The sequence below is a fragment of the Convolutriloba macropyga genome, chromosome 12 (genome assembly GCF_964194025.1).
Source record: "Convolutriloba macropyga chromosome 12, txConMacr16.3, whole genome shotgun sequence".
NCBI lineage: Eukaryota > Metazoa > Xenacoelomorpha > Acoela > Convolutidae > Convolutriloba > Convolutriloba macropyga.
Window position 1 is genome coordinate 51,811,427 of NC_134479.1, and position 12,697 is coordinate 51,824,123.

A 12,697-nucleotide genomic window follows, 5' to 3' on the forward strand; every position below is an offset into this window, starting at 1 on the left:
CTTATTTTACGCATATTTATGGTCCCCCTTTCTTAATTTATTGTTGTCGGACCTTTTCTTTTCCCTCTTCTACAGTCTGAGAAGAAGTTTTTTCAGATTTTTCCCTGAATGTTTTTTGGGATTGAACAGTACGTTTTCAGAACGTTTTCAGAGAGCTTTTTTTTACCATGATTTTTTTCCTGAACAGCGTAAAAAAAGAACATGATCATAATCTGTTCATAGTAAGAAAACAGCTTGAGAATAATCTGATTCAGCGCTGATTTACAAGGTTACTATGATCCGGGGTGTCAGGCTCCTACAATCTTACTTACTTGACATCAGATCATATGAACACATGAACTAGGTTTAAACGAAGGTTAGCGGAAGAGACTAGTCTCAAACAAGATGTATATATTTTTTCCTTTGATGCAGTTGGTTCTGAAAAGTTGGCTTTTTTACCGCAAATTTCATACATAAATTTGCGATGAAATGTGGTGAATGCGGTAAAGTTATGTGAGTTCACCGCTAGAGTAAACGGTGAACTTACAAAAATTTACCACATTTCACCGCACACTACAAATTACTTCCCTTGCACGGATTCGACCCTCTCAGCTCCTGCATATCAACCACTTCTTCTTTCACTGCGCCACTTCGCACTGCAGTATTGCATATTGGTTTTGAATTTATTGAAACTCACACTACTTTTGTAAAACGTGAGCGTTGAATTTTTGTACGATTAGTGTTGAAATTACAAAATTTTAGCGGTGAAAAGAGACGATTTTTTTAAGTTTGCCGCTTACTCTTGTGGTTAAATAACATAAATTCACCGTTTGAAAAAAGTTTCAAAAAGATGTATGATTACTCGTGGGTAAATTTTCCGTGCGTCTTTTGATAGATACATCTCGACTTCGTTGAACAAAAAACAATTCGGAGCGTTTAATAAGCTGTGAATTTATGTAATTTCACCACTAAGTTAAGTGGTGACTTTATGAAATTTCATCGCATTGACTGCTGATCTCAAACATTATTCCAAGCGGTGAATTTGTGTAATTTCACCACTAAATTAAGCGATGCATTTTTGTATGTTATGTAACTTCACCGCATTCACTGCTGTTCTCGCGCGATTTTAACACTTTTTTCTAGGCGGTGAAATTATGTACTTTCACCAATGAGTTAAGCGGTGAATTTTTTTAAACATTCATCACTTATCTTACATAATTTGGACATTTTTTTCAAAGCAGTGAATTTTTGTAATTTCACCGCCAAATTCATCGGTGAAATTATATAGTTTCGGCGCTACTAGGCGATAAACAATTTTTTTTAACCACCCGATTTATGTAATTTCACCGCATTCATCGCTAATCTTACAAAAATTTCCGCATTCATCGCATATCTTACATAATTATGCGTTGAATGGTGGTGACACCTCGACCCGGGTATTAGGTTCCCACATTCAACCTCTAGATTTGCTTAATGACTTTTGTTATTATTTCAAACAATTTATCTGATCACATGTTTGTGACATACCCTTTCTTTCAGTTTTCAGTTAATCGCTAATTCCATTGACATACGTTTTCAATCTTGTGAACAGAAACATAATTCAATCTTGACTAACTTTCTTGTGTATACTTAAGTGATAAATTTTGTTGTGAAATTGACATGTAGAAATTCAACCACCAAATAGGAAAAGTACTTTTGCTCCCCAAACCCATAAAAATGAGATACAACCGCTCTGGGATAAACCAAAATCGAACACCTTACTCAAATGGGAACAGTGGAGAATAAAAACTCGTTCTCCAAGCAATAGAAAATATAAATTTCGAATCCAAAATTGACAGTCAACCCACAGACAACCGTCAAACCAAAGTTCAATTGACCCTGGAACCAATTTACAAAGGAACAAATCTTGGAGCTTCAGGCCTATCCAAAGCGACCGAAATGCTAGAAATTCCCAACAAAAATAAAAGGCAGAATAATTGTCAAAAAACAAAGAAAAATGCAATTCTATCGGTGCCTCCCTCTATTGAACCTATGAATTGGCACTGAACGACAGTAGTGGATAAAACAGGGCTTCCAGCCACCAGCAATATTTGACCCTTTCTCCAAGCGCTAATCGCGCATGTCGAATCGGGCCAAATTTTACTGATTTCTGTAAGCCCTGTTTTATCCACTACTATATTCACCACTATAAATACATACTACGCGCACAATTGTGAACAAAAATGTACATAGCTAGTATAATTTATGCAATTCTTACGCTAATATCCAAAAGTTCTCAAAGCTAGATTTGAGCCTAAATTTATATCTAATATGCCAAACTATACTGAAATAAATCAGGTTAATCATCTCACAAAGTTTTTTTTCAATAGAATCGGATGGACTGAAAATAACTCAAAATTGCTTAGAATTGGATAATAAGAAACAAGTTTCTTTAAAATTTTTGACTTTAACCAGGAGACGATTGATCTATGATGTTTAACTGAGTGATTCTTCGTACCTGGTTACATTTTTGAGCCGAGTCTTGGGAGGTCTTGATAAAAGGTTGACTCGCCTTTGCCACGCTACGGCAGTACTGCTCGACTTTTCTTAATGGCAACTGTGGGGGAGGGTGCAACTACAGAATGCTTGAACACTTTTAATTTTAATTATTAGGCTGACTGAAGTCTAATATTGAGCTGACTGAACAATATTAATATATCATTTTACAGTTTTTGTAGTGAAGTGAAACTCATGACGAATAGCCAAAGAGTGCCGTGGAGAATAAAGGTCCCCACGTGGAGAATTATTCTAGAACATTCTTTTTCTAGAATATTCTCACATGATTTTTAACTTAAATTTAGTTATCATTTCCCAAGTAATTACAAGTTTTAAAGTAAAATAATAATTAAATCCTTCTATTAAATTGAATGATTTGTATAATCTATTAAAAATTAAATAAAGATTTTAATAAATACTCACTTTACTAGCTAATTTTTAAGGGTATCTTATATTCGATATTTTCCTTTATTTCATTCTGTTAGTGGTGGTGGCTTTCTTTGTCAATGGCGGCGGCCATTTTAGCATGACATGCACTTTTCATTCGATCTGCTAAGCAGTGTAATGCGATGTTAAACCAAGATTATTGACTTCTTATACTATTACCGGTTGCTAAATATGAAAGAAAGCGAACAATAATAGCACAGTCAAAAACACTGAGATCGGTGGAAACACAGTGATTAGTGTTTTTCTATGTGTTCTTGAATATTATGCTTATAAACATGCTCTCTGAATTGATTTCTAGTGTGACCATATCTATATCTATGAAGATAAATACATAGTCTACATTTCCTATTTCTAAATCTATATAATGATATATGTTTATAAACATTATACATAATACACGTTAGATATTGATCAGGATCAGAATAATGATATCCCAAATGTTCTATATAATCTTTAACCTTAACCATATTTTTACATACATAACAAGAATATTCTAATTCTTTACAATTATTACAATATTCTTTCCAAGGTATATTTATACACTTTTCATTTTTCGAAAAATTGTTTTTTGATTATTTCCCTAAAAAATACATCATGTCTCAATCAACTAATACTAGTGTCATAAACTTCTGCGATGTCTGTAATCTATCCTTTGAATCAAAGAAGGCTTTATACAGGCATCAATCATACGATATCAAACATAAGGAACTATTGGAGAAAATGTTTGAGTCTGAAGAAGAGGAAATCTCGGAGAGGGTGTATAGTTTGGATGAAGATGATTATATTAATAAAACTAAACCAGCCACCAAACCTAAAACTAAAACTGAAGAGGATATCTACACCAGAATTAAGTATGAATGTAAAGAATGTCATGAAGAATTTAGAAGTAAAGTAGCTCTAACTACTCATTCATATAGTCACAATCGCATGTATCTAGAAAACACAGAAGACTTCGATATAAACTCAAGTCTGAACATGAGAAAATTTTATATTACTGATAAAGGTGGGAATTACATTGAATATATAGATGAAGCAACTAATTAATCTTTAGAAGAAATTAAAAACTGTTACCAGTTTCGTAAAGTTAAGAGTTTTAAATATAAGATCAAGGCTGAATGTGATTATAAGAAGAGAACCAAAGAAAAAGTTAAAACTACTAAAACATTTTTCAATACCGATTATATTAATAATAATGCAATATATGAATATGGTGACTTCAATCGGTGACAAGATTTCGGAAAGGAAATATAGGAAGATTATGATTATGATTTTGAGTTTCTTGGAATAAGAAGTATTCAGTTAAATATTGAACCAACTAAAGCATCTATTGGTAGTTATATAGATTTTCCTCCTGATCTCAAAAACTCTAAATCGATATTAAATATACGTAGTTATAAATAAAATTGCTTACAACTAACTATAACTGCTTGGCTACATCCCGCCCCACACCATGCAACTCGAGAAAGTAAATATGTAGATAAACTGATTGAACCAAGACAACAACATGAAGATGATTTTGCTTATATAATAAGAATACAGAAATTGTATAATATTAATATTTGGGTATACACACCTTGTGGTAATGGTAAAATAGAATTGTTTAAGCAAGTGGATGATTTTAATAAAGATAGAAAAGACGTAAGAATATTAGTTTGGAGTAATGGTCAAATAGAACACTGTGCCCTAATGAAAAATATAGAAACTTTGTTAGAACGACCAAATAGAATGAATTACAAATTCTCTTATTGTGATAGGTGTACCTTTTGGTTTAACTCACAAATTAAATATGATAAACACAAATGCAGCACCTCATTCAAACCAGAGACTGTTTGTCCTAAGAAAAAATATTTTACTTTTGTAAATGAACACAAACGTCAGAATATAAAAAAAATATTATAACTGCCGATATAGTATGTTGCATTGTTGATCCGCGCAGCGGTTTCACCGATGTCACAACTAATGACTGTAAATATGTGATAGCTGAACATATTCCAATAGCTGTGGGTTACACCTGGCAAGGTAACTTCAAACACTACTTCGGTCTAGGCTGCATCAAAAGATTTGCTAGAGATCTGTTCGGAATAGAAACTGAGAATAATTTCAAACATAATGAAAAGATGATATTCACAGAAGAAGATAAATTATATCATGAAGCTAATAACACTTGTCATATCTGCAGTAAAACATGTATTAATAAAGTAAGAGATCATTGTCTTGAAACTGTTAAATATAGAGGACCAGCATGTAAAATATGTAATCTAAGATACAAACAACAAAACTTCATTCCAGTAATATTCCATAATGGCTCTGGTTATGACTTCAACCTACTATACAGTGAACTCTTTAAACAGAATAAAGATAAAAGAAAAGTAGATAACATACCACTAGCTGCTGGTAAATCTAAGATGATTAGCATTGGTTGTCTCAAATTCTTAGACAGTTATAACTTCTTAGCTATGCCCCTAGATCAAATGGCAAAGATATACGGATGTAAAACTAAAACATTATATCCATATGAAAACTTTGGTTTAGAGTCATTGAGAACCACGACCAAGTCGTATAGTAGCAAAGCTACCTACCAAGAAGCTATAGGTAATTTAAAAATAGAAGACTTCAAATCCTCACTACATAATAAATTACCAACACAAGAAGAAGTAGATAACTTTAATAATGAAAACAGTCATAAAACTGGAAAAGATCTAACTATAGAGTTTTTACAGAATGATGTGGAAATATTAGACTATTGCATGAATGAATATGTTAAACTAAGCATGAAAGAATTCAAGCTCAATCCCCTACACTATGTAAATCTCCCAGGTTATAGTTTTGATTGTTGGTTAATGTCAAGCGGTGTAACATTAGATACATTACAAGATAAACAAATGCTAGATGATTTTGTTGGAGCAAAGATAGGTGGTATATGTGGAATAATGGGAGACAAATAATAAATAATCAGGGAACCTGCTTCGCAGATAGTAATACTAATACTAATGCTAATATTAATGATAATACTATCACTAATACTAACACTAATACTAATACTAATACTAATACTAATACTAATACCAGTACTAATACTAATCAGGGAACCTGCTTCGCAGATACTAATGATAAAGTTATTAATAGAAATATATGGTACATAGACGCAAACAACCTATATGGTTATGCAATGATGCAAAAATTACCTTATAAGGATTTTGAGTTTATTAATGCTACTACTCTAGATTTAATATTAAATACTCCAGATGATAGTGATCATGGTTACTATATAGTTTGTGATATTGATTATACTAATGAATGTAAAGAGAGAACAGAACAGTTAGCACTTATGCCTAATAAAAGAAAGATAAATGATAATGAATTGGGATACCGACAAAGAGAGAAAAAATAAGCAATATCAGAGAAATTAATCCTAGACCAAACCAATAAAACAGAATATATGGTTCATTATAGGATGTTAAAGTTCTATGTTAAGATGGGAGTAAAAGTAACAAAAATACATAGAGTAATTAAATTTAGACAAGATTTTATATGTAGCGATTATATACAAAACAATACGAACAAAAGAGCAACAGCTAAAACTGAAGCAGCAAAGGATGTAAGGAAATTAATGAATAACTCTTTTAATAGATACATCTCGACTTCGTTGAACAAAAAACAATTCGGAGCGTTTAATAAGCTGTGAATTTATGTAATTTCACCACTAAGTTAAGCGGTGACTTTATGAAATTTCATCGCATTGACTGCTGATCTCAAACATTATTCCAAGCGGTGAATTTGTGTAATTTCACCACTAAATTAAGCGATGCATTTTTGTACGTTATGTAACTTCACCGCATTCACTGCTGTTCTCGCGCGAAATTAACACTTTTTTCTAGGCGGTGAAATTATGTAACTTCACCAATGAGTTAAGCGGTGAATTTTTTTAAACATTCATCACTTATCTTACATAAATTGGACATTTTTTCAAAGCAGTGAATTTTTGTAATTTCACCGCGCCAAATTCATTGGTGAAATTATATAGTTTCAGCGCTACTAGGCGATAAACTTTTTTTTTCAACCGCATTCACCACCCGATTTATGTAATTTCACCGCATTCACCGCTAATCTTACAAAAGTTTCCGCATTCATCGCTTATCTTACATAATTATGCGTTGAATGGTGGTGACACCTCGACCCGGGTATTAGGTTCCCACATTCAACCTCCAGATTTGCTTAATGACTTTTGTTATTATTTCAAACAATTTTTTCTGATCACATGTTTGTGACATACCCTTTCTTTCAGTTTTCAGTTAATCGCTAATTCCATTGACATACGTTTTCAATCTTGTGAACAGAAACATAATTCAATTTTGACTAACTTTCTTGTGTATACTTAAGTGATAAATTTTGTTGTGAAATTGACATGTAGAAATTCAACCACCAAATAGGGAAAGTACTTTTGCTCCCCAAACCCATAAAAATGAGATACAACCGCTCTGGGATAAACCAAAATCGAACACCTTACTCAAATGGGAACAGTGGAGAATAAAAACTCGTTCTCCAAGCAATAGAAAATATAAACATATGAACACTTTTAATTTTAAATATTAGGCTGACTGAAGTCTATTATTGAGCTGACTGAACAATATTAATGTATCATTTTACAGTTTTTGTAGTGAAGTGAAACTCATGATGAATAGCCAAAAAGTGCCGTGGAGAATAAAGGTCCCCTCGTGGAGAATTATTCTAGAACATTCTTTTTCTAGAATATTCTCACATGATTTTTAACTTAAAATTAGTTATCATTTCCCAAGTAATTACATGTTTTAAAGTAAAATAATAATTAAATCCTTCTATTAAATTGAATGATTTGTATAATCTATTAAAAATTAAATAAAGATTTTAATAAATACTCACTTTACTAGCTAATTTTTAAGGGTATCTTATATTCGATATTTTCCTTTATTTCATTCTGTTAGTGGTGGTGGCTTTCTTTGTCAATGGCGGCGGCCATTTTAGCATGACATGCACTTTTCATTCGATCTGCTAAGCAGTGTAATGCGATGTTAAACCAAGCTTGTTGACTTCTTATACTATTAGCGGTTGCTAAATATGAAAGAAAGCGAACAATAATAGCACAGTCAAAAACACTGAGATAGGTGGAAATACAGTGATTAGTGTTTTTCTATGTCTTCTTGAATATCATGCTGATAAACATGCTCTCTGAATTGATTTCTAGTGTGACCATATCTAAATCTATGAAGATAAATACATAGTCTACATTTCCTATTTCTAAATCTATATAATGATATATGTTAGAAACATTAAAACATTACACACACTACACGTTAGATATTGATCAGGATCAGAATAATGATATCCCAAATGTTCTATATAATCTTTAACCTTAACCATATTTTTTCATACATAACAAGAATGTTCTAATTCTTTACAATTATTACAACATTCTTTCCAAGGTTTATTTATACACTTATCGCATTTCATTTTCATTTTTCGAAAAATTGTTTTTTGATTATTTCCCTAAAAAAATACATCATGTCTCAATCAACTAATACTAGTGTCATAAACTTCTGCGATGTCTGTAATCTATCCTTTGAATCAAAGAAGGCTTTATACAGGCATCAATCATACGATCTCAAACATAAGGAACTACTGGAGAAAATGTTTGAGTCTGAAGAAGAGGAAATCTCGGAGAGGGTGTATAGTTTGGATGAAGATGATTATATTATTAAAACTAAATCAGCCACCAAACCTAAAACTAAAACTGAAGAGGATATCTACACCAGAATTAAGTATGAATGTAAAGAATGTCATGAAGAATTTAGAAGTAAAGTAGCTCTAACTACTCATTCATATAGTCACAATCGCATGTATCTAGAAAAAACAGAAGACTTCGATATAAACTCAAGTCTGAACATGAGAGAATTTTATATTACTGATAAAGGTGGGAATTACATTGAAGATATAGATGAAGCAACTAATTACTCTTTAGAAGAAATTAAAAACTATTACCAGTTCCGTAAAGTTAAGAGTTTTAAATATAAGATCAGGGCTGAATGTGATTATAAGAAGAGAACCAAAAAAGAAGTTAAAACTACCAAAATATTTTTCAATACCGATTATATTAATAATAATGCAATATATGAATATGGTGACTTCAATCGGTGACTAGATTTCGGAAAGGAAAAATATGAATGTTTTGGTTATGATTTTGAGTTTCTTGGAATAAGAAGTATTCAGTTAAAAATTGAACCAACTAAAGCATCTATTGGTAGTTATATAGATTTACCTCCTGATCTCAAAAACTCTAAATCGAGATTAAATATACGTAGTTATAAATACAATTGCTTACAACTAACTATAACTGCTTGGCTACATCCCGCCTCACATCATGCAACTCGAGAAAGTAAATATGTAGATAAACTAATTGAACCAAGACAACAACATGAAGATGATTTTGCTTATATAATAAGAATACAGAAATTGTATAATATTAATAATATTAAAATTTGGGTATACACACCTTGTGGTAATGGTAAAATAGAATTGTTTAAGCAAGTGGATGATTTTAATAAAGATAGAAAAGATGTAAGAATACTAGTTTGGAGTAATGGTCAAATAGAACACTGTGCCCTAATAAAAAATATAGAAACTTTGTTAGAACGACCAAATAGAATGAATCACAAATTCTATTATTGTGATAGGTGTACCTATTGGTTTAACTCACAAATTAAATATGATAAACACGAATGCAGCACCTCATTCAAACCAGAGATTGTTTGTCCTAAGAAAAAACATTTTACTTTTGTAAATCAACACAAACGTCAGAATATAAAAAATTTTATAACTGCCGATATAGAATGTTGCATTGTTGATCCGCGAAGTGGTTTCACCGATGTCACAACTAATGACTCTAAATATGTGATAGGTGAACATATTCCAATAGCTGTGGGTTACACCTGGCAAGGTAACTTCAAACACTACTTCGGTCTAGGCTGCATCAAAATATTTGCTAGAGATCTGTTCGAAATAGAAACTGAGAATAATTTCAAACATAATGAAAAGATGATATTCACAGAAGAAGATAAATTATATCATGAAGCTAATAACACTTGTCATATATGCAGTAAAACATGTATTAATAAAGTGAAAGATCATTGTCATGAAACTGGTAAATATAGAGGACCAGCATGTAAAATATGTAATCTAAGATACAAACAACAAAACTTCATTCCAGTAATATTCCATAATGGCTCTGGTTATGACTTCAACCTACTATACAGTGAACTTTTTAAACAGAATAATGATAAAAGAAAAGTAGATAACATACCACTAGCTGCTGGTAAATCTAAGATGATTAGCATTGGTTGTCTCAAATTCTTAGACAGTTATAACTTCTTAGCTATGCCCCTAGATCAAATGGCAAAGATATACGGATGTAAAACTAAAACATTATATTCATATGAATACTTTGGTTTAGAGTCATTGAGAACCCCGACCAAGTCGTATAGTAGCAAAGCTACCTACAAAGAAGCTATAGGTAATCTAAAAATAGAAGACTTCAAATCCTCACTACATAATAAATTACCAACACAAGAAGAAGTAGATAACTTTAATAATGAAAACAGTCAAAAAACTGGAAAAGATCTAACTATAGGGTTTTTACAGATTGATGTGGAAATATTAGACTATTGCATGAATTAATATGTTAAACTAAGCATGAAAGAATTCAAGCTCAATCCCCTACACTATGTTAGTCTCCCAGGTTATAGTTTTGATTGTTGGTTAATGTCAAGCGGAGTAACATTAGATACATTACAAGATAAACAAATGCTAGATGATTTTGTTGGAGCAAAGAGAGGTGGTATATGTGGAATAATGGGAGATAGATATATAAATAATCAGGGAACCTGCTTCGCAGATAGTAATACTAATACTAATGCTAATATTAATGATAATACTAACACTAATACTAACACTAATACTAATACTAATACTAATACTAATACTAGTACTAATACTAATACTAATACTAATACTAATACTAATACTAATACTAATACTAATGATAATACTAATACTAATACTAATACTAATACTAATACTAATACTAGTACTAATACAAATCAGGGAACCTGCTTCGCAGATACTAATGAAAAAGTTATCAATAGAAATATATGGTACATAGACGCAAACAACCTATATGGTTATGCAATGATGCAAAAGTTACCTTATAAGGATTTTGAGTTTATTAATACTACTACTCTAGATTTAATATTAAATACTCCAGATGATAGTGATCATGGTTACTATATAGTTTGTGATATTGATTATACTAATGAATGTAAAGAGAGAACAGAACTGTTAGCACTTATGCCTAATAAAAGAAAGATAAATGATAATGAATTGGGATACCGACAAAGAGAGAAAAAATAAGCAATATCAGAGAAATTAATCCTAGACCAAACCAATAAAACAGAATATATGGTTCATTATAAGATGTTAAAGTTCTATGTTAAGATGGGAGTAAAAGTAACAAAAATACATAGAGTGATTAAATTTAGACAAGATTTTATATATAGCGATTATATACAAAACAATACGAATAAAAGAGCAACAGCTAAAAAAGAAGCAGAAAAGGATGTAAGGAAATTAATGAATAACTCATTATATGGAAGAATGTGCATGAATCCTCTACACTTCTTTCAAAGCAAGTTCTTGCTTGATGAAGAAAAGATAATGAAAAGTGTAAGTAAACCAACATTTAAGAATATAACTAGATATAGAGATTATAGCCAAATAGAATTTATAAAGAAAAAAATAGAATATGATTCTCCAGTATATGTAGGTGTTACTATCTTAGAATTAAGTAAATTACACATGTATGATGTATTCTATAATATTCTACAACCATCCCTCAAAGATCTAACCTTTCACTATATGGATACGGACAGTTTCGTATTAAGTTATAGTGAAGGTAAAGTTAGTGATGAGCATATGGACTTAAATAATCTAGACATACCTATAAAAACTAATAATAAAGTCCCCGGCAAGTTTAGGCACGAGCTGGGAAGTAGGATTATTGAGGAATTTATAGCATTGTCCCCCAAAACATATAGCTTCAAAAATTATCCTAAAAACACTAAAGAAAAAGGAATAACGAAGCATAATAATGCTAGGCACATAGATTTTTATGATGCATTAATGAATAATACACAGAGAACAGTAGATGAATGTAGAATACAAAAAGTTGGGCATTAACATGACAACAACAAAAACAAGTAAGATTAGTTTAAATATATTTGATGATAAAAGGTTTTATGTAAATAATATTAAAAGCTATCCTCATGATGAGAATCTATATCTATTCAAAAGAGATTTAAAAAAAATGATCCGCCAAGCCACAGAGAACCTGCTTCGCAGATCATTAGATGGAGACAAAGACCTACTGGTTAATAATATTCTAGAACTAACCATTAATGATGATAGAAAAATAATTTAAGTTGCTATTATATTATATAATGAGCTTTGCTAATTTTTATAACAAATAATTATAGACCTAATTCATTCATTACATCCATATGGCTGGTAGTTAGTATATTATAAATCAATATCTGAGCCATATATTTTTCCATAATGTCTCCCATGATCAGTATAACTGCTTCGCAGATTGTATTCTTATGTAGTGTAGCGCCAGCTTTTATATCTTATTATCTTCTATTAAATTTTATTA